We start from the raw sequence: 22,527 nt of genomic DNA, 5'->3' as shown, positions 1-22,527 counted from the left end.
TGAGAGCCATTAGCAGCATCATTCCCGGCAGCTGGGGAGGGGGTGTACCAGCCTAACAAAGGGGATCAAGGAGAGACCCCAGCAGAGTCCCCCACAGGTGACGTCTCATTTGAAGTCCGCTCTGTGTCCTTCATGCTGCTTTGACTGAGAATTTACTTTGAACAGAGGGGTTAAACCTCTAAAGAAGTTCCTTCTCAAGTTTGATTAGAACATGGGTGCTCTCCTAAATGGGGAAAGTCTCCTTAGCTTCCAACATTGGCTTTAGTTGTTTTTATTATAACTTCACTTAAATATATATAAACTCAATAGTTTCAATAAACATCTTATGCTTACATTTCTTAAAAAAATGTGAAATCAAAAGAAATTGCAAATGAATTTCATAAAGTATAAGGCCATTAAAAATCAAATTGAAGCTATAAAACCCATGAGATGGATGGTGGTGTTTGGCTGAAACTAAATTGCCATTTCAAGATAAACTCGTGACTGTGCAAAGGCCCAGGTAGTCTCACGTCTCATATGGCCTCTGCTGTAGGACGCTGGGCACAGGGCTCGCTTTCCATCACTCTCTGTAACAGAGTTTCCCTAAAGCCTGGGCTGCAGGGATGGTGAGAAGGAATTATTCAGCCTTCCCGTGCCGTTGGTCTCTATTCCTGCCATCAGTCCACAGGCGTCAAAGGCATACCTCTTGGCACCACTGGGATCACCAACCCAAAATCAGACATGTCATTTGAATGTCGCGGCCGCCCTCTGTCCGTCAGTCATCCATAACGCACTTACACAGCTTTATTAAAATCAAAGTGTGGTATTTTAAAAACCATTTAAAGAGCTCTTGTAGAGCACTTAGCACTTGATATTAAGCAGCATCTCTTTCCCATGAAGAGGGGCCATGTACATGTAAGTGTGCCTGTGTGCTGACACTGGGGACCCCCAAGAACACACCCTTCGTCCTGTGCTCGGGACAGGAGGATGGAGGTGAGGGGGGTCGGCTGTGGAGAGTGAACAAGCAACAGTCTGCAGGGCCCACGGGTGTGCCCTGGGCCCCGTATCTCATTACAGCATTGGTCATTTAAGGATGCCCCTTGGGCAAGCTGCTGACGGAACACAGTGAAAACCCAGGGAGCCGTGTGTGCACAAATGCTTAGTCACGTCCGACTGTGACCCCGTGGACTGTAGCCTGCCAGTCTCCTCTGTCCTTGGGATTCTCCAGGCAAGAATACTGGAGTGGATTGCCGTGCCCTCCTTCCAGGAATCTTCCCAACCCAGGGATTGAACCTGAGTCTCTGTGTCTCCTGCGTTCTTTACCATCTATGACACCTAGGAAGCCTCAGGGAGCTGCAAGCTCCTGCAGGGAGTCCAACAAGGCTGTTGGGAGATTGGGGCTCCTGGTGCATCCTGGCTGATGGTGAGTGAGCGTCACCATGGTGCCTGCAGGCTGTTCCAACTGCAGAAGCGCAGGGACCCAGAGAGCTTGTGCCACTGCCAAGAAAGGTTCCTGACTTCCTCACCTCCACATGTTCAAGGTCTCACGCATTGAATGAATATTTAGGGATCAGTGTCCACTAAAGGCTGGACACCCTGCCATGTACTAGATACACAACAGGCATCAGCCCTCAGGAAGCTTGGGGTTTAAAAGGGAGAGGCAGGTGAGCAACCAGATGGCGATGGTGCGGTGACAGCGGTGCCTGGGGTGCGGGGGGCATGCACGGGAGGCCCTCAGCGGGAGCTCCCTGGAGGAGGCGGGCAAATCCCTCAGTGAACGCAGGGCTCCTGTCCGTTTCTGTGCTGGCCTCGCTGCCCAGAGCTCAGCAGGGAGTGGGAGGCCGGGGGCTGGTTGCTCCCCAACAGTGGATGAGCAGCAGGAGATCCCAGGAGGAACTCCAGGTTCTTTCAGGAGTGCTGACTGAAAGAAGGAAGGTCCTGGCAACATTCTCAGACAGTTCCTCCTGCTACAATCCCACTCCACGACCAGAAGGCTGCCTAGCTCTCCCTTCACAAGAATCTGTAGCTCGCAGTTTTCTTCCATAGAAATCCAACCCTCTGCTGACTTTTAAGACCAAGACCACCCCAGCTGTCTTATCTCACAGGGTTTCCCAGGTGGCTCAGCAGTAAAGAATCCGCCTGCCAATGCAGGAGACACGGGTTCGATCCCTGGGTCAGGAAGATCCTCTGAAGAAGGGAATGGCACCCCACTCCAGCACTCTTGCCTGGAGAATTCCATGGACAGAGGAGCCTGGCAGGCTACAGTCCATGGGGTTGCAAAGAGTCAGACATGACTTAGCGACTAAGCTCTCCACTCTCACCTCACTCCTCCCAGTAGGACACTTCCATTCATTCAAATTGCAGGTGTCAAAATGATTCTGCCTGGTACTTACCTCTAACATGTATCTGGAAGTGACTGAATCCACAAGGTGGGATGTGAAGTACATGAGAAGAAACTTGCTCCTTAAAATGTGGTCCCTGGACCAATAGCATCAACATCACCTGGGAGTTTCTTAAAAATTGCGAAATGCTAGTCTCTAGCCCAGAATCAGACTGAAGTCCAACAAGGTCCTCAGGTGATTCTTTTGCATATTAAACTTTTAAGAATATTCTAAAGAAAGAGTGAAAGTAGAATTAAATTCTAAACGTCATACAAGTGGTTTAGATTAATTTGTAAGATAGCATCACATTGCTCACTTTTATTAATCTTAAATTTTACAAAATCCCCAAACTTGTACGTACAGAGTTTTTTGATCATTGCTGATTGACAATTACAGCATTTTGATAGTTAATTAGATTAACACAGGCATTATTACTACCTTTGTAAAAGCATACTCAGGATTCATAAAATGAATTTTAAAACCAGCAACTAAGTAGAAATACATTTTCAACACAAAAACATGTAAACACTTTATAAAATGTTTAGAAAATTATTGATGTATTCAAAATATAAATGCTAAATACACATGAACAGATTGCAATTAATAAACACATATTATCCAAAAGCACATTGCATGAGAAAGAAATGATAATGAATCCTGAAAAATTTGAAAATGTCATTTGCTCTTTGTAAACAAAGAGCTAAATCTGAAAGCAAAATCAAGGCAACGCGTGTTAATGCTGTGTATCATGGAATTGTGAGCACATCTTTGGGCAAATTTCTCTAGCTACTGCCATGGCTCGGCGTGTTCTTGTCAGGAATATATCCCTGGTGGCTCAGCTGGTAAAGAACCCGCCTGCAACGTATGAGACCCCATTTCAATTCCTGGGTCGGCAGATTCCCCTGGAGAAGGGATAGGCTATCCACTCTAGTAGTCTTGGGCTTCCCTGTGGCTCAGCTGGTAAAGAATCCACCTGCAATGCGGGAGACCTGGATTCAGTCCCTGGGTTGGGAAGATCCCCTGGAGAAGGGAAAGGCTACCCACTCCAGTATTCTGGCCTGGAGAATCCCATGGACTATACAGTCCATGGGGTCACAAAGAGTTGGACATGACTGAGGGGCTTTCATTTTCATCTTCAAATGACTTTATAATTGTGTCTCCTGTTTGAGGGAAACTCCTTGGACAACTTTTGGGAACCAGTCATATAAATATATACGTGTAAAACTGATGTTTATTTATACACAAATATATTTATATGACTTTGGTTATGTTGAAAATACATCTAGAGAGACAGAGAGAGAAGAGGGTTGAGAGAGAGTTGTATTTTTTTTGTCTCAAAGAAAGCATTTGGGGTTTATCTGTGTTGTCTTTGGTTTTGTCTTGTACGCCGGATACTCTGAGTAGAGTTAGTTACCTGTTCCAATTTCAAAACTGTCAGATTTATTCACCACTTGTTCCGAAAGCCTTTGAACTAGATAAGAATTATTCTTGTGGATGAGGCTTTACTTTATCAATTGTTATTTTCTTCCTCTCCTTGAGGATTCTGGAGCTTTAGCAAAATGCGTTCTAAACAGGAAAGCTTTCTTCAACACGAAATTTGAATGCAGCAGAGAACTCCTTCTATGTGCAATCAATATGCAAATCATTTGCAGAATTATTTAAATTTTAAAGCAGTGGTGTTACACTAGTAAGAAATGGCTGAATTTTGGGTAGCATATATCAGAACACTAACATACCAGAACCAATAACGATTATAATCAGCAATATTGACAAATCAGGTGGAGGTCACTGTCAACAGACTTACTGAAATAGAAGAGCAGGAGATCATTGGAGAAAATGACATTGTGGGAACTCTTTTCCCAGCTTTAACTGAGCAGAAATTTTCCATTTATTCACCCTGAATGAAAATAAATTTTTTGAGACAAATCACTCTAATTTTGAATTCAAGTCTAAGATGCCTAGAGCAATGACAATATGCCCAGGCTTGCCACAGGGAAATCTACTAGGGAAAGTCATTTATCTCCAATCCAAACTTCATCAATTCATATTTTTAACTAACTTCAGGCTAGTACCTGCAGGAACCAAACTTAGGTTAAATGTTTTTTTTTTAATCATAGGAAATGTTTACGAAAGCCTCCATCTGTGTTCCTTTCCTATATTCTTCTTATTATCTTGGTATTTTTATGGAGTATAATGGTTTTCTAGAAATGAAACCTTATTGCGTTTACCTTTAGGAAATAGGAGTTTACATTATAATGGTATGACTTACAGCCTTCTTCCAAGATCACATTTAGCTGCAAATTGAAGGTCTGGTGAAGGTCGCCAGTGTTATGGGTGCTGATACACACCTTTACTGTTCTTTTCATAGAGTTATGGGGAAAACCCTTGGGGTGACTAGGAAGAGCCTGTGACTTCTGGGTTTCCTTTCTTCCAGGCTCTGCTGGTCTCTCTGTGTCCCATTGGGGACCACTGGGCACCACTGGAGGCAGAATTAGTTAAAGGCCTCATGACCACACGGTCTGCTTCTGAATCCCGCATCTGCTATTCACGCTCTGGTTGGCTTGGGGCAAGTTTGTAAACCATCTACTTGCTCATCTGTCAAGTGAAGAGACCCCCATCACTGCTTCCCCCCCCCAGGGCTGGTTACGGATTAAAGGATAACAGTGGAAATCGTATGCTAAGTGCTCTGCAAGTGTTTGTTACTATTATACAAGCCAGAAGATGGTGATTAGGCCCTTCTATTCCTTCTCTCTGTCCCCAGGAAGAACTTAGGGGAAAAAGCAACATTTTTCATCCGTATCCTTGGCTGTGTCGGGTCTTAGCTGTGGCACATGGGATTTCGATCTTCATTGTGGCATGCATATCTTTGGAAGCAACAGGGTGTGGCAGAAAGGACCCCAGTGTTGGACTCACACAGACTGAAGCTCTACTCCCCTCTCCTATTAGCTGTTAATCAAGGATGTATCATTAATGCCTTCTCGACTTCAGTCTCCTCATTTGGAAGGAACAATAATATCTACCTCAGAAGGACTTGAGGGATATTCAATTAGTTAGTAAAGTAATTAGTAAAGAATGTATTAGAAATAGTAGGGTTATTCAGTCATATCTGACTCTTTGTGACCCCATGGACTGTAGTCCACCAGGCTTCTCTGTCTATGGGATCTTCCAGGCAAGAATACTGGAGAAAGTTGCCATTCCCTTCTGCAGAGGATCTTCCCTACCCAGGGATCAAACCCAGGCTTCCTGCATTGCAGGCAGATTGTTTAACATATGAGCTACAGGGAGGTTGGTGCAAGCGTGATTGTGGTTTCAGACCGTGAATTTTAAATCATTGTAACTAGGCTCAAACACATCTTTATTAATCAAAATAGGAGCTATTACAATCAACACATTTTTGCCAATGAGAAATAAGTTTGTTTGTTCCTGTAGCATAAAAATCCGTGCTTAAGGATTCGATGAACTCTTGGAAAGCATTTTCTGCATTCTGCTGGTTGTGGGAGCGTTTTCCCTGCAAAAAGTTGTTGAGATGCTTGAAGAAGTGGTAGTTGGTTGGCAAGAGGTCGTGTGACTATGGCAGATGAGGCGCAACTCTGTGGCCCAGTTTGTTGAGCTTTTGAAGCGTTGGTTGTGCAGTTGGGCATTGCCAGGGAGAAGAAATGGGCCCTTTTTGTTAACCAATACTGGCTGTAGGTGCTGCAGTGTTCAGTGCAACTCATCAATTTGTTGAGCATACTTCTTGGTTTCACTGGGTTTCAGAAATGGTTTCCCTGGGATTCAGAAAGCTGTAGTGGATCAGACAAGCAGCAGACCACCAAACAGGAACTATGACCTTTTTTTGGTGCAGTCTGGCTTTGGGAAGTGCTTTGGAGCTCCTGGGTCCAACCACTGAGCTGGTCGTTGCTGGTCGTCTTTCGTCACATGTCACAGTCCAGTCGAGAAATGGTTCATTGTTGTTTCACAGAATAAAAGAAGATGACACTTCAAAACGGTGATTTCTTTGATTTTTGATCAGCTCATGAGGTACCCATTTACTGAGCTTTTTCGCCTTTCCAATTTTCTTCAAATGCCAAATGACAGAACGGTCGAAGTTGAGTTCTTTGGCAACGTTTCGTGTGGTCGTAAGAGGATCAGCTTTGATGATTGCTTTCCGTTGGTCATTGTCAGCTTCAATAGCCGACCACTGTGCTCCTCATCTTCAAGGCTCTCATCTCCTTTGCAAAACTGCTGGACCCACCACTGCACTGCATATTTGTTAGCAACTCCTGGGCCAAGTGCGTCGTTCATGTTACAAGTTGTCTCCTCTGCTTTATGACCCATTTTGAATTCCAGTAAGAAAATTACTCAGTTTTGCTTTTTGTCTAACATCATTTCCATAGTCTAAAATAAATATGAGATAAACTGCCAGTAATAACTCATTAGCAAAAAATTGTAAAGTGAGACTGTGCATTAAAATGGTGTATGGCATAACATTTATTTATTCCTAAGAATGTATTCCAGTATCATAAGGCAAATTTCAACAATGCAAAAACCGCAATTACTTTGCACCCACCTAATAGCATTTACCTAGCTAGTTAGTCAAAATGGTCAACAAAGGTCAATTTTGCTCATTTTCTGTCCTCACAGACACAGTCCGCGATTCATTTGGTCCTGGTTTTTGCTTCTGCAGATAACCTCTCATCACCCTCCTGTTTCCTTCTCCTCTACAAACTTACCATCCCCATCAACTCTTTAAATCCCGGCTCTTCTCTGGGCCAGCATGGATGTCAATTCAGTTCAGCTGGGGCAGTAGCTGGTCTGGAAGTTAGGTCTTCCAGCAGAGATGTGCCTTTGAGAGAGCGGGAGAGAGGAGGAGCCTCTGGGTATGTGTGTGGTATGTGTGGGGTGCGTGTGTGGTGGGGGGCAGTGTGTGGTGGGTGTGTGTGTTTCGTCTATCCACACATTCAACCAAAACTCCCTGGGGTCTCACTGATACACCAAAGGCATGCTTCACATGGTCTCACCAAACATGTGAAGTTTCTAGGAAGAAAGCCAGAACCTAGCCCAGGTCCCTAGCCTGGCAGTTATCATCTATTCTGATGGTGGGAGCTGGGGGGAGTAGAGATTCAAAAACAGGAACTTAGAAGGCAATGGGATACACATAAAGGGCGTGCAGGAGTGTTAGGGAGGGGCCGTTCATCCGGACGTTGGAGCAGCTGGTCACATCTTTAGAGGAAGCAAGGCTTCCTGAGGCCTGCAGGATGTGCGAGAATTAGCCCAGTAGGAAAGGGGAGGACGAGGACGAGGTGAACTGGAATGTTGGGGCAGGTGGGTCAGCAGGAGCAGAGCACCAAAGCAAGACACAGCTTCTTGGCAGCCTGGCCGCCGAAGAAGAGAGAGAAAACCTGAGCCTCTGGAGAGGTCAAGGGACAGCGCTGAAGCTGTACCTAGGAAGCCTCAGTGTAGGATGCTCATGAGAATGATCTCTCCAGGTTTGGACTGTAGAATTCTCTGAGGCTCCCCTTAACTCTCTCACGGTGATGTCTCCCTCTGCCATATTTTCCCTCAGGCTCTTTCTCTTGATACATGATCGGCACAATTTTTAATTGGTATAGAATTTTGCCACCAAAGTCTGAAAACCCATTTTCACCCTTTCAGGGATTTCCACCCTGAGGCATTAGCTCCCTCCCCCGAGGCAGTTCTAGAAGGCCCTGTCCCCCTGAATAGAGGCAGCGGGGAAAGAAAGGGCAGTACTGCAGGGAAAAAGACGGCTTTTTATGCCTTAAAAAATACGGTTAAGAGAAAACACCTTCAAAAATAAAATAAGCAACAGAATCACAATTTTCGTCTTTTGGGAAAGCCATTGGTCAAACAAGGAACAGCAAATGCACACAAACCAGACTGTTTTTGGAGTGAATGACTGCAAATATTAATTAACATTGTATTCTTGACCTGAATAATTTGCATGTCAGTCTGTGTGAGAGAGGGTAAGCTTTTGTTTCCATCCCATCCTTAGTTTAGTAGTCTCAAGCATGCATCTTGCAGTCTTTCTAAAGGTATCCGACCAGTGGGCTCACACAGCGGAGAGAAAATGAGGTAGTAAACTTAGAGTGAGTCAAAGACCCGACTAAGCTTAAGTTAGAGATGTCAGTGATGCTGCATTTTCTCCAAAATAAACGAAGGCTGTTTGCACTGTTCTGAGATAGAATAGAGACGTTCCTGGCAAGTGACATGTCATGTCAAAAAATGTGTGTTTACTGTTTGTGTTTGTTTTATATTTTCACTCAACATTGACATTTTGCTGATTAAGGCCTCAGGTGAGTGTTAACTTCCTTTATGTGGTCTGTTGACCCAAACGCCAGTAGATCAAACACTTCATTCCATCTTGTAAGCACTCTGGGCAAGTAGGATTCCAGGGCTGAGATTCATGTTTTCTAACTGGAGAGCTGACGTTCAGAGCGTATCTGTGTCTGTGGTTGAATAAGAAGGTGAAAGGTTGGGATCTGGCTCGCGAGAGGGTGTGTGTTCCCTCTGAGCATCACTGTGGGGTCACAATGCTGTTCCTGCGTGAATGGTGCCGCAGAGACCAAGGTTGTGGTTTCGCAGGCATCCTTTCGCTTCTCTGCCTTCATTTGTACAATGATAAGCCTGGCTGGGGCCAGGGGTTAGAAACACAAACACCTCCATGGGCAGGACAGATGACAGGACCATAAACATGTGTATTACAATGTACCACAGCATCACCGCTTGCTTTCTTCACACTCACAAGAACAACGGTGGTGAAATTCCTGTCTCTTTCACAGATCGTTAATCTTTTCATTGGCATCCTTTCCACACGCCAGTCATGTCTCTTCTCCTAGCTTGCTTTCCTAACGGAAGATTAAGTTGTATTCTTTTGCAGCAGACACACTTTGTTGGCATGTTAAACCCAGGAATCTTTATGTCCTAGAGAAGTCTGTCTTTTTTTGGAAACGTGTAACGCTTTGTTTCTTTTTTCCATTCTTGAAAAAGACATGGATGTAAAGATGTGTTTTTCCTTTTTGTTCTACTATAATAAAAGCAGTGATAGCACTGAGATAATACCTGTCGGATGACACCGACCCTCAGAATGGGGAGTAATTGGAGGTGTGGGAACTGTAGCCAAAGGAACGGTGTCCTCTGGACCTTCCTTCCCTCTCTGCTGCAGGCGGCTGCCCCTTGTATCTTTCAATTGTTGGCCTCTGCGAATATTAGTCCAGGACGGACGTGTGCGCTAAGGTTTTTTTAAGAACTATAAATCCTGATTATTTTACATGGAATTCTCCTGAATTTTAGAGGTTGGCCACAAAAGTTAAATTTAAATAAACATAAATGATAGCGGTGCTTCATAGACAATGACTCAGGCCAAGCATGAGAAAACTATGAACCTGATGCCCATAAAGCTCTGAGACTTTGGAGCAAAATGATCTTAAAGTTCTTTTTCCCCTAGAACTTTTTCTTTTTAGACAAATATTTCTATACCCCTTACTGTTCTCTAGGCACACTTAAAGCACTTTACATGTCCTAACTCATTTAATCTTCACAGCAGCTTTGTAAAGTTGGTGCCATTATCTTCATTGTACAGATAAGGAGCTGAGACGCAGTAGCAGTTGAGTGACTAGCCTAATGTCACGGAGCAAATAAGTGGTAGCACCAGAATTCCAGCAGTGGTCCTCTGCATCAGAGCCCAGAGCTCTCTTCCTTTATCCAGGTAAGCTTCTATTTTCTAGAATGTCTCCTTAACAAACATTAGTTTATAAATTTTTTGTGGATAATGAGCATATTTATTTGGATTTGTATGAAGTGAGAAGTCTGAAATATTTTTATTTGTATGTGGAAAAAAGGTTCATTAGTTTTGGTCAGTTCAATACCCTGCTCACCTTAGTAGGACCGACAAGAATGAGATGCTGGCTAGAGTCTTCCAATCAGATCTCATTTGCTCGTAAGGGACTGACCTCTGACTGGCTGCTGCTGATTCTCAGAGGAAGTGATGAATACTTGGCTTTTCTGGCTGCCTGGGTTTTCAGAGATGTTAATACAAATGGAAATTCGACCATATATTTAAGCAATCTGTCATAGCAAGCAGATTTCTAGAGCTTTTTGGTTAAAGAGATTTTTGAATGTGTGTATGAGCAATATATGGGCTGACTTTTTATTTCAGCAAATATAAAGATGTATTATCACTTGAGGTTTGTTATTAACCTCTGTTTCACCTCCGTTAATATTTACCCTGCAGGTCAATAAATCTTGATATTCACTTCAACAGAAGCCAATATCTTCAGATTATGAGTTGTTAATCTTGGCCAAACTGAAAAATTGTGTGAATATTTTTCTTTTGCTAGAGAAAATGAGGATGTTTTTGGTCTCCTTTTTCTTCAGGCTCTGAAAAGGGAAAGTTCTTTTTTATCTGAATCTTCAAACACCTTTTCAGATTTAGCGTTGGGAGTTAAGGGTATGAGTTTTAAGATGAATTTTGGAAGGGTCTCTGTCCCACTGAAAGTACTGCAGGAAGGTAGGGGTTAAATAAATCTTATTTTAAACCCTTCTGTGAAATCCTTTTATATTAGGGGAACTAAGAGAGGACTGTAGCCAAATCACCACTGCCTGTCTTTGCGTTGTTTACTGATGTTGATCAATTTGAGTCCTAACAAGTGTAATGCATTTCTAGATCCTGCCAGCCAAAAACTGTATAGACAAACAGTTGCATCTGCTCCATCTCAGGATATAGAACAGCAAGTGTGAAAAAGCACAGGTAAGTGTTTTTGCTTTGCTTTCCAAACCATAAATGCTGGGCTTGAAGTGTGCAAGAGAAGCCATTAGTTCACAGTTTCAAGGGAGTGATTCTAGTCTCATAACCTGCAGAATCATGCCTAAGCAACAAAAGAAATTCATGACAAAAGGAGAGGAAAAATCATAGAAGAGGTTAGAGGTCATCTTAGCTGATGGCTGGTGGTTGCTGCTCAGGATGATGGGAGAATATAGCATTTGGAAATAGCTATGCAGAAGGGAAAGGGGCATCTCAGGGGTTGATTTAAGGGAAAAAAACGTCCAAGATTTTCTGAGATGTTTGATTAGGGGATGGAGGGTAGGGAAGACAGGAAGTAAGGATGGTGTGTGTGTGTATGTACATGCTAAATCCTTCAGTCATGTCTGACTCTTTACAACCCTGTGGACATAGCCTGCCAGGCTCCTCTGTCCAAGGGATTCTCCAGGCAAGAATAATGGAGAGGGTTGCTATGTCCTCCTCCTGGGGATCTTCCCAATCCAGGGATTGAACCCAGGAGAGCAGCCAGGAAGTAAGGGTGGCAATTTGTTACACGTGGTGGGAAACTGGTGAGGCCAAGCCCCTAGAACCTTGTTTCTCAAAGTGTCCTGGGACCAGTGGTATCAGCATCACCCAGGAACTGATTAGAAATGCCCAGTATCAGCCCTTCCCAGAGTTGAGAAACCCTGGGGATGAGGCCCAGCAAAACGTGTTGGATGAGTGGTCCAGTTGAGAGTGAAACCCTCAAGTTTGAGATCCAGTGCTCGAGGGCCCAGATTTATCAGTCTCATCTGTACACTGTAATTCCTTGGGGAGTTTCCCAAATAACGATGCCTGGGTTTTACCCCCCAGAGGTTCCCATTTAATTGGCCTGGGGTGTGGCCTGGACATCAGGATATTTTATAGCTTCTGGGATGATTTTAATGGGCAGCCAGGAGAATTACTCTAGGGCATGTTCTGAATTACTTTTTCAGATTTAATTCTCTCTTTTTCACATCAAGTATTTTATAATGCTTCCTTTACTATCCTGAAATGAAATTTACATGAATATAATTTCTCATGCACATATTTTTAACTGAACATAAAGGAGAAATAACAGAAAGGTAATTTGTTACAATCTGCATTTCAAACATTTTAATTCGTGAATCTGCCTGCACTTACAGGGAAGGAAGCAGATGTTCGGGTTGAGTTATTATCGATGTGGCAGTTGCAAATGCAGATTGATCCAGGTGTGTTGAATTGGCAACTCAAAAATCAAACCATAGGTGACATTACTGCTGGGGTTGGGGGCAGGGATTTTTGAAAGGAACAGCTCTTGGTCAAGTTTCTAACAAAACAATCATCCGTTTTCTATTTCTCTGAGAACATATTCAAAGTGTGTACTTAAAAGAAGGTGGGCTTCCCAGGTGGCTCAAGTGTTAAAGAATCTGCCTGGCGATGTAGGAGACACGGGAGGTGTGGGTTTGATCCCTGGATCAGGGGGATCCTCTGGAGTAGGAAATAGCAACCTACTCCAGTGTTCTTACCTGGAAAATCCCATGGATAGAGGCGCCTGGTGGGCTCCACTGCATGGGGGCACAGAGAGCGGGACAGGGCTGAGCAGACAGGCTCCTAAAAGGAGCAGTGATGTATGGCAGTGGATGCCATCGTGCCTGGCTAGGATGCTCCTCCAGGACTGAAGCACCTATTTCCCTAGCTGCTGGCAGTGCTGATGGCTGATGGCCTTCAGCTCTGGGTCCTCTTTGGGTCTTGCCCTCAGCTGAAGGAAGCTGCCTTGCTCAAGGCACAGACTTCATTCACAGGCTGGTCAAGGCTGGGCTGTTAGTGTGGCAGCCCCCTGCCTCATTCAGGACAGCTTTGAAAGGCCTTCTTGGCTATAGATCTTCCTGTTGGATTGACTGAAATCTTTGCTTCAACTGTACTGTATTGCAGCTCAGCTTCTCTCCTGACCATCCCCCTACCCCACCCTGCCCCACTCCCCTGCGCTCAGCTCCTCAGGGGTGTTGATTTTGAGAATAGTCTGCAATAAACTTGCTGCTGTAGGTCGGTCGCAGAGCCTGCTCCCTTGGGAACTGACAAGTAATACTGTCCTTAGCGGAAAGCTGAGTCCTTTACTAGTCAACTGGGTTACGGTCATTGCAAAAAGATTCCTGTTTAGTATTTTATCCCATGAGAGCAGCTTCACTGAGACAGGCCGGGACAAAACTGGAGTTGTGTTTGGCAGAGGGAGGGTTGGGAGCGCCAGAGCGGGCAGATGGGGGAGGGCCAAGGTGGTGAGGATGGATCTGGCGTTGGGGCTGTGAGTGCTCAGAACAGATTCCAGGGAACTGATCTGGTAGAGACTCTACTAAATCCAGAGGCAGGGTAGCCTCAAGCAGCAGCATAAATGAGGCAACATTTGTTTTCCTTTTCCCCAGTGCTCTTTTCTCTCCATGGAGTCTGAAGCTATCAGAACCTACTCCCTGGAAAAGATCTGATAAGCTATTTACCCCTTAGTGTGAATCTAAGTCAACACTTTTGTTTTTTCTCTTTCAGAGATATTTGCATTTGAATAACAATTGTGGTCCTTGATTAAAAGGAATTTCAAGAAATAGTGCTTACAGAGAAGGATTGGGAGGGGGAAAGGCAGTCTTTCCTTTTCTCACCCACTCAAACTCAGTTCTCACTGTGGGTCACATAAAAGTAAAAATGGGGTACCCTGACAGAAATGTCCATGAGCTCTTTGGGGATGAGTTGTTCCTGAATCTTATGTCCCCATCCCCTCGGCATTTGATGTATAATTTCAAAGAAAAGCGCCATCATTTTGATGGATAGAAATACATTTCTAAAGATAGAACAAGTCTGGACATCTTCAGTGGTCTGGACATGTTAGAAGCATGAGTGTGGGTTTTGAAAAAACTATAAAAATGTGAGAAAACAGCTGTAAATTTTATCAATTTGTAAAGTCTATATCAGAAGATGTACTGTCTTGGCCCAGTAATTTTGTATCTGTGGCCTTTAATTGCTTTGCCATGAAACAGACCTTTGTTCATATTCTTCTCATGAAATCATTTGTCGTTCTTCTCTTCAATCATCTTAAGGAAATAGAAGCAGAAATGAAAACGCGAAAGCAGCGAGAGCAGCTTAAGCCGCGTCTGTGGACTCGGTCCTCCTTAGCAGCCCTGACATTGGTTCTTTCCTGCAATCCGCAGAGACTGCTTTCCTACACAGTGCTAGGCTGGTAGTCCCCGCTCTGTCCAGAAGCAGAACAAATAAAGAGACACTAGTTTATGACCTTGAGTAATTCCAGTGGAACAACATCTTTCTGGATCTGCTGACCCTCAGGGCAAGACTCTATTTACTGCTCCCGTCAGTTCTGTCCTTGGCCATGAATTAACTATGACTTTGCATCTCAAGCGCAGCACGTGTGCAAAGCCCTCACATGCGGTTGGCCAGGGTGCTGTTTGCGTAATGCATTGACCGTGCATATTTAAACAACGCCTTGGTGGATCATTAATACCAAGTATGGTTACCGAAATGAAACCCTTGAGAATTTCTTCCCATAGTAAACTGAAGTCTTGCCAACTTTCATGCCTTTCCTGAAAGCAAACTGCTTCTTTTCACGTCTCTTTTTATATTCTTTCAACAACTCCAATAGTTATAAGCAATTTGGTTACGCTTCCTGAGCCATACACACAATATATTTTTAAAATATTTATTTATTTGGCTGCGCCAGTTCTTAGTTGCAGCATGTAGGATCTTGGTGTTCATTGCAGCATGTGGAATCTTTTAGCTGTGGCCTGTGACCTCTTAATTGTGACATACTGGATGTAGTTCCTTGAGCAGGGATTGAACCCAGGCCCTGGGCATTGGGAGCTCAGAGTCTTAGCCACTGGACTGCCAGGCAAGTCCCAAACAACATTTCCTAATGAAATGAGGCAAGATCTGAGGCAAAAAATCCCAACAACAGGACCTCATGGTTTTCCGACAATGTTCTTTATCCATTAAACAATTTGATACAGGTGCTTTGCCAAGTGCAAAGTGACATGGTTAGCAGGTGTAACTCGCAGCTGAACCCAGCCAAGTTCCCTCCTTGTGGGCCCATCCCCTTCTTTAGGCTGGGGCCTGCAAGGAATGAACAAGACACGCACGGATCCCTGTCCAGGGGGAGCTCGCATTCTGAGTGGATAGACTGACTTAACACAGCAAATAAGTAAACTGTGGGAAGAAGAGAAAAGAAGAATTGAGAACCTAGCATGCCGAGGTGGGGAGTAGCTGAGGTGCCAAGAAGCAATGAAGGTCAGCTTCACAGAAGAGGTGAAATTTCATGGAGGGGGGACACAAAGGAGGTGAGAGCGAGAGCCAGGGGATTGCTGCCCCAAGGGGCACTTTATGCAAGTGGCTGTTGGGAGCAAAGTCCCAGAGCCCCTGATGGGAGCCTGTCGTGTCCCCGGAGCTTCAGCTGAGAGAGCAGGGAGAGAGGAGCAGGAGCGAAGCCACTGCTGGCCTTCGAGCAGGGGAAGAACATGACCTGAGTCACGGTTTAAGAGCATCCCCTCCACGATTCTGTTGAGAGTTGACCGTAGGGGTCTGGCAGAATGGGGATTATTGCAACCGTGCAGGAAAAGGAAGATGGCAGCTGGCACCCTGATAGTGGAGGGGGGTGTGGTGACAAGTGGCCAGATTACAATGGAACCGCAAGGGATTTCTGACAGACTGGACGTGGGGATACCCACGTCGAGCCCCTCGCGGCTCAGACAGTAAAAAGAGGCTGCCTGCAGTGCAGGAGACCTGGGTTCAATCCCTGTGTTGGGAAGATCCTCTGGAGAAGGAAATGGCAACCCACTCCAATATTCTTGCCCGGAGAATCCCATGGACGTGGGATCATGAAGAGTCTGACACGACTGAGCGACTTCATTTTCACTTTTCACGAGAACATGGGAAGCTTCCCAAAGTGTTGTGCTGCAGAAGAATTGGATAACTGGAAGGATGAGGTTTCCATCAACGAAGATGTGTAGGTGATGCAGGGTGCAAATATTTTAAGAAATCAGTTCGGACGTTTTCAGATTGCCGTGTCTGTTAGACTTCCACATGGAGACAATGAGATATATGAGCCAGCTAGAAGTCTGAACTAGAAATGTAAATGTGGGATTTACATGGAAAAGTTTCCTTTCTCATTCCTCATGATTATGACTGTCATTGTTACTCTGCTTAATAATAGGAGCAGAGAAAAAGAGAGGAAAAAGTGTGGTGTTTCTGACCTCATTTTCCTAAAATTGGCAGTTTGATTTGAAAAGTAACACTATTTTGACAAGAGTTGCTCTGTTATAAAAGAACTGTCTTGTTGGATCATGGAGAGAGAAATGAGAATTATTGGGCAGCTACAGTTTATGTGACAGATGCTTTACTGAGAGAATCTGATAATTAAAAACTCATGTCTTTCGAGACTCATCCTGGCCAAGCATGACAGGTATTTTGATTTACCGGCCAAAGTGGCGGCTCCATATGGCAGTAGCGTCAGCGTGGTTTACGAGCCACGTCGTCCCCATCTGCGTGGAAGGCGCCCTCCTGCGTGTGTCCCTCACGCACACAAGGCCGCCACCCTCACACATCTGACACCAGCCATGTGGGTTTCTGCCCATACCGTACAGTTCTCTGCCACAGCAGCGGGATGTCCTGCAATTCCATTGCGTTCTGACGCTAATTGGAGTCGGTGTTGGCTCCACAGGTTACGGGCTCCATCCGTCAGGACCGCCCTCCTCCCTCAGATGTCAGTTGCGTGTCCCCGGTTGTCACTGAGGCCTCTGACCAACTTGCTATAAACCATGGTTTCCAGACTCCTTTCTTGGGGTTCTGTCATCTGCTAGAAGAGCTCACAGAATCCTGGGAAACACATACTTACATTTATTGATTTATTATGTAATAAAGGATGTGATGAAGGAAACAGATGATCAGCCAGATAAAGAGAGGTGGGGCCAGGTCTGGAGGGGTCTTGAGCACAGAGGCTCGTATCCCCAGGGAGCTGGAATGCATTTGCCTCTGGCCACATGGATGTGCTCAGCAAACCTGGAAGCATACCAAGCCCAAACTTTGGGGATTTTTATGGGGGCTTCATCGAGGAGGCAAATCGTTGACTGAATCTCCGATCTCTCGCCCCTTCCCAGAGGAAGAGGGGTAGGGCTCAAAGTTCCAAGCTTCTCTCTGTGGCTTGGTCTTTTTGTGATCAGCCCCCATCAAGCAGCCCTCCAGAAGCCCTCCAGGAGTTGCCTCATTATGACAAAATTTCCTGTCACCCAGGAAACTCAGAAGGATTTAGGAGCTCTGTGTTAGGAACTGGGGGTCAAAGTCCAAATAAGAGAAGGGAAGGTTCTTCTAGTAGCCTTATCATCTAAGAGATTACAACGATTTCAGGAGTTCTGTGTTAGGAACAGGGTGCAAAGACCAGTGATATAATTTCTATTATTTTACACCATCCTTTGAAATACTGTTTCCTTGCATTCTATATGAAGGAATTAGCATTTGTAAAAATTTACATGCATTGAGATTTTAATCATGTTTTAAACCTCAAATCTATATAAAATAAACTTGTTCCATAAGCATTCACCTGAAGACACTGAAAAGAGATTTAGCCCAACTTTTAGAGCAGATCATGTTTGCTGTTCTCTGATCCCTCTTCTCCCCTGTCCTCTCCAAGTATATTATTAGAAGCCCTGGTTTTTTAACTTGACATTTCATTGTTGAAAATAAAGGCAGTATTTCCCAGCCTGCCTTGCAACTAGAGGTGGCTTCAGACTAAGTTTTAGCCTGTGGGGTGTGAATAGTAATGATGTGAGCAGTTTTCAGAGGAGGACCATCATTTTCCCGTCCTCATTCCTATTGTTGGGATCATGTCCAGGGATGTTGGCTGTGCTGATCCATTCAGGCAAAGGGAATATCAGGGAGATGGTGGAGCAAGAAGATGGGAGAGCCTGGGTCCCATGATGATGTTGGCAGTGCCTACCTCAATCTGTTACAGAAAAGAGAAATAGCTTCAGTAGTTTTATTTAAACTACTGCTATGTCAGGTCTCTTGAGCATTCAACTTGTGTTCTCATTAATGAAACAGTCACTTCCTCAAAGTGTAAGAAGACCCAAAGGGCATGTGCCTGAGGCAGCAAAAAAAGAGAGCATGGGCTTTGGTTTGGCATCAGACAACGTGGATTTGAACTTCAGCTGCTCCATCTACCAGCTGTATGACCTTGACAAGGTCATTTAAACGTTTTGATACTCAGTTCAGTTCAGTCACTCAGTCTTGTCCCACTCTTTGTGACCCCATGGACTGCAGCACACCAGGCGTCCCTGTCCATCACCAACTGCTGGAGCCTACTCAAGCTCATGTCCATCACGTTGATGAAGCCATCCAACCATTTCATCCTCTGTTGTCCCCTTCTCCTCCTGTCTTCAATCTTTCCCAGCACCAGGGTCTTTTCCAGTGAATCAGTTCTTCACATCAGGTGGCCAAAGTTTCAGCTTCCACATCAGTCCTTCCAGTGAATATTCAGGACTGATCTCCTTTAGGATGGACTGGTTGGATCTCCTTGCAGTCCAAGGGACTCTAAAGAGTCTTCTCCAGTACCACATATAAACTGCACAAAACAAGACCTGCAAAACCTGTGCGATATCTAACATGTAGGTTTCTGGGGAACTAAATGGGTGATGCATGTAAGGTCCAGCAGCCAAGTAAGAGCATGAAAGCATCAGGCCTCTCCCCACTCTCTTCACCTATTCAGCCGCCTTCTCTAGTCCTCTGCTTGAAAGTCTAGTGGTTATTTCTGTTGACTAAGAAAAGATGTACAACTTGAGAGTTGTGAGGTAAGTTTTGTTTGGGGCAAAATGAGGACTGCAGCCTGGGAGGCAGCCTCTCAGATAGCTCTGAGAGACTGCTCCAAAGAGGCAGTGGGGGAGAGTCAATATACAAGGTTTTGGTGAAGGGGGAGTTCAGTGCCATGAAGTACTCATTTTACAAAAGGCTTTTGTGAGTCATGAGGATCTGATGTCACCATGGAGGGATTTGGTGCTTCTCTAGATATGAGGAGATGCAGGGATTGAGATCATAAAACCTGTTCCCCAAAACATCCAACTATCTAAAGAGCTGTCCCACCAGATTCCCTGGAGCAGAGAGTGCCTCACTCCACCCTGAACTCCCTCTGGGGTGGCTGAAGGTCGCCAGCTGTAGCAGCGTGGGGCTCCATCTCTGTAGAGGCAGGTGGCAAATGCGTGTATCGTTCAGTCATTGGCGATGCTCTAGGTAAGTGCCAATTTGTAGTTGACATTTCCAACCCAACATGTCCAAACTGAGCTTCCCTCTCCCCACAGATTTGCTCCACCCCAGTTTCTTCATCTTACTTTATCAGGACTCTATCTATCTTTCATTGGGTCAAAGGGAGAAACTCTGAGTCATCCTCTGTGTTTCTCTCTCCTGTTGTTGCTATTTAGGTGCTCAGTCGTGTCTGACTGTTTGCAATCCCAGGGACTGTAGCCTCCCAGGCTCCTCTGTGCTTGGGATTCCCCAGGCAAGAGTACTGCAGTGGGTCACCATTTCCTTCTCCAGATCTTCCTGAGCCAGGGATCCAACCCTCATCTCCTGTGATGGCAGGCAGATTCTTTACCGCTGAGACAACTGGGAAGCTCCCCTCTATCTTAATGCAAAAAATTCCTTAATATCTAGTGTCTAGGTGACTCAGACCAGGACGGTAGCAGTGAATGTTGTTGAGGAGGTTAAATTCTGGATCTATTTGAAGGATTTTCTAACAAACTGATGTGGAGTTATGAGAGAGATCCCCATATCAATATAGCCGCTGGTAACAGGGCCTATGTAGATGTTTACTAATTAGATATTAAGGAATTTTTTTGCATCTAGTATGATTTCAGTTCAATTGTCCAGATATATATATATATATATATGTGTGTGTGTGTGTGTGTGTGTGTACATATATATATGAGAGAATTATGCACCATCATTGTGCCTTATAATTTAATTTACAGCACTTGGCAAGTGCTCCTGTTTTGCTGAAACACAAGTGGACACTAAGTGGGATGGATTTTTATTACACTCTTGGCACACCCTACATTTTGTAAACTCATTAGTCTGTTTATCCGTCTCGTTTTTAAGAAGTCACTGTTTGCAGCTGTCTTCTGCAGCAGTGATCTCCCTACTGGAGGCTTCATTGTGATGCTTTTAAAAATGAAACTGACTCCGCAGAGAGCAGATTCTGTTTTCTCGCCATTTATCCAACCTAAAGAGATTTCTAAAAGAATCTCTAGCCATTCTTTTGTGATCAGAAGGAAACTTGAGTTACCTCTTTCTCCTTTTTACTCCAGAAAGAGGAGCAATTCTGGCTGGGTCATATCACCTCTGGAGCCTTAGCCATAGATCAAGTGAATTTAAACAGTCTCTTAAATAAATCACGGAGGGTATACTTACTTTCTTTGGCAACAGTCAAATCCTAGTGCGTGTGGAATATCTTACATAATTCATCTAAGACACCCCGCAGTTTGAATCATCACTTTCCAGTTTTGTTCGTTCTTGGCTTCTCCTCATCAGTGATCCGTTGTTTTCTCATTTAACTTCCCACTGGGAAGGACAAATGTTTCTGCATCACTGTCGAAGTTAATTTCTAGGATGAAACTTCTCAAAGCATCTGGGCACATCATTACCTGAAAGAGTGAAAGATGATGGGAGGAGAAGCAGTGCTGAAGACAGTGCTGGGCACCTCCGGAGAGGCAGCCCCACCGCCGTCCACTCTAGGCTTCACCTCCCTTTCCTGGTCGTGTTCTGCACAAAGCTCCAAGCAATCCTTTGTTTCCTCTTAGAAACGCCTCTTAAAGGAGTTGAGGACTTCGCTGGCAGTCCAGTGGTTCAGACTCCATGTTTCCAGTGCTGAGGCCGTGTGTTCAATCCCTGGTCAGGGAACTATGATCCCATAGGCTTCACAGTGCTGCTAAAAAAATTAATAATAATAATTACCACAATCTGTTGCTGTCAAAAGAGCCAGGACCCTGGAGTCAAGTAGATCTGCATGGCTGTCTGGGTCTTGGGCAAGGGGAATTCGTCCTTGAGCCTCAGTTGTCTAATCTTTAGATCAGAACCATGATAATCTAATTCAGTGCTACTCTGAGTATAAAGATAATGATACTTATAATGTAGCTACAGCACAGGACGCTTTCAATAACCATTAATGAACCCCATGTGTGAATGCGTGCTCAGTTGCTTCAGTCATATCTGACTCTTTGTAACCCAATGGACTGTAGCCCACCAGGCTCCTTTGTCTGTGGGATGCTCCAGGCAAGAGTACTGGAGTGGGTTGCCATGCCTTCCTCCAGGGGATCTTCCTGACCCAGGGATCAAACCCAGATCTCCTGCATTATAGGAAGATTCTTTACCATCTGATCCACCAGGGTTGCCCGATGACCTCCATAGGTAGGAGTATTCTTAGAAGAATTATATTCCAGAAGTATTACAGGAAATACATCATTCGAGAAGAGTATGTGACTCATACGTACACGTACAGTTCAGAGAACAATGGCAGGAAAAACAAGTCTGGCTCCTTCCACTCAACATAATATTTATTGATACTGACTCACACTGCATGTGTTGAGTGGATCAGTCAATTCACCAGTTGAGTGTTTCTTGATGAAATATTGCAGATATTTACATTAACTTAGCTTTGTAATTGACAGAGCTGGTTGAATGCATTTGTACTGACTTGCTTCTCTCCATCAATACTTTTCACGTTTGAGAAGAGCATAGGGTTGTTCTTGTCCCCTGTTCTTTTCTCTTTCCCTTTGACACAGTCTTTATTCTTCGTGGCAAAACTTTCATGACGTTGAGTATTGATAATGTCATCATCAAGCTTCACCCTTCAAGACAGGTATCATTCCTAGTCTTGCTTTAGGACAGTGGGAGGGCCAGTGTCTTCACAGCAGGTCGTCAGTTTAGGGTGAAGCAGGTTTACTGCTGGATTAATACAACCTCTTCTTGGATATTTTCCTGCCCTGTCAAATCTTCTCTAAGCAGTGAGAGCAGAAATGCATGTGGGGGTCTGAGTGGAAGAACGCAGAAGCTGTGCTTGCATAGGTTGACATTTCATTTTTTTCTTCCTTTTTCCCAAATCTTTTCAAGTGTTTCCCAGAACTTGGCATGATAGAACCAGTTTGTTTTGTTTGCTTCTGCATAGATGATTAATTTCCTTTATCATACCAATAGGAGTCAGAGTTCTAAAAGTCAAGTGGTGTTTCCACAGTGTTTATCAGGAAAAACAGCACTTCTCTCCACCCAGGAGTCCCACTCCCCAGAGGGAACTGGTCTTAATTCTTTCTTTTACTTTTTCTTCTCTTATTTACCTCCACTTTTCTAAATCATATGCTTGAACTGCTATTTATAAGTTCATTA

The sequence above is a fragment of the Ovis canadensis genome, chromosome 19, assembly GCF_042477335.2.
Source record: "Ovis canadensis isolate MfBH-ARS-UI-01 breed Bighorn chromosome 19, ARS-UI_OviCan_v2, whole genome shotgun sequence".
Classification (NCBI taxonomy): domain Eukaryota; kingdom Metazoa; phylum Chordata; class Mammalia; order Artiodactyla; family Bovidae; genus Ovis; species Ovis canadensis.
The sequence above is the reverse complement of the archived record's forward strand: the minus strand, read 5'-3'. Positions refer to the sequence as shown.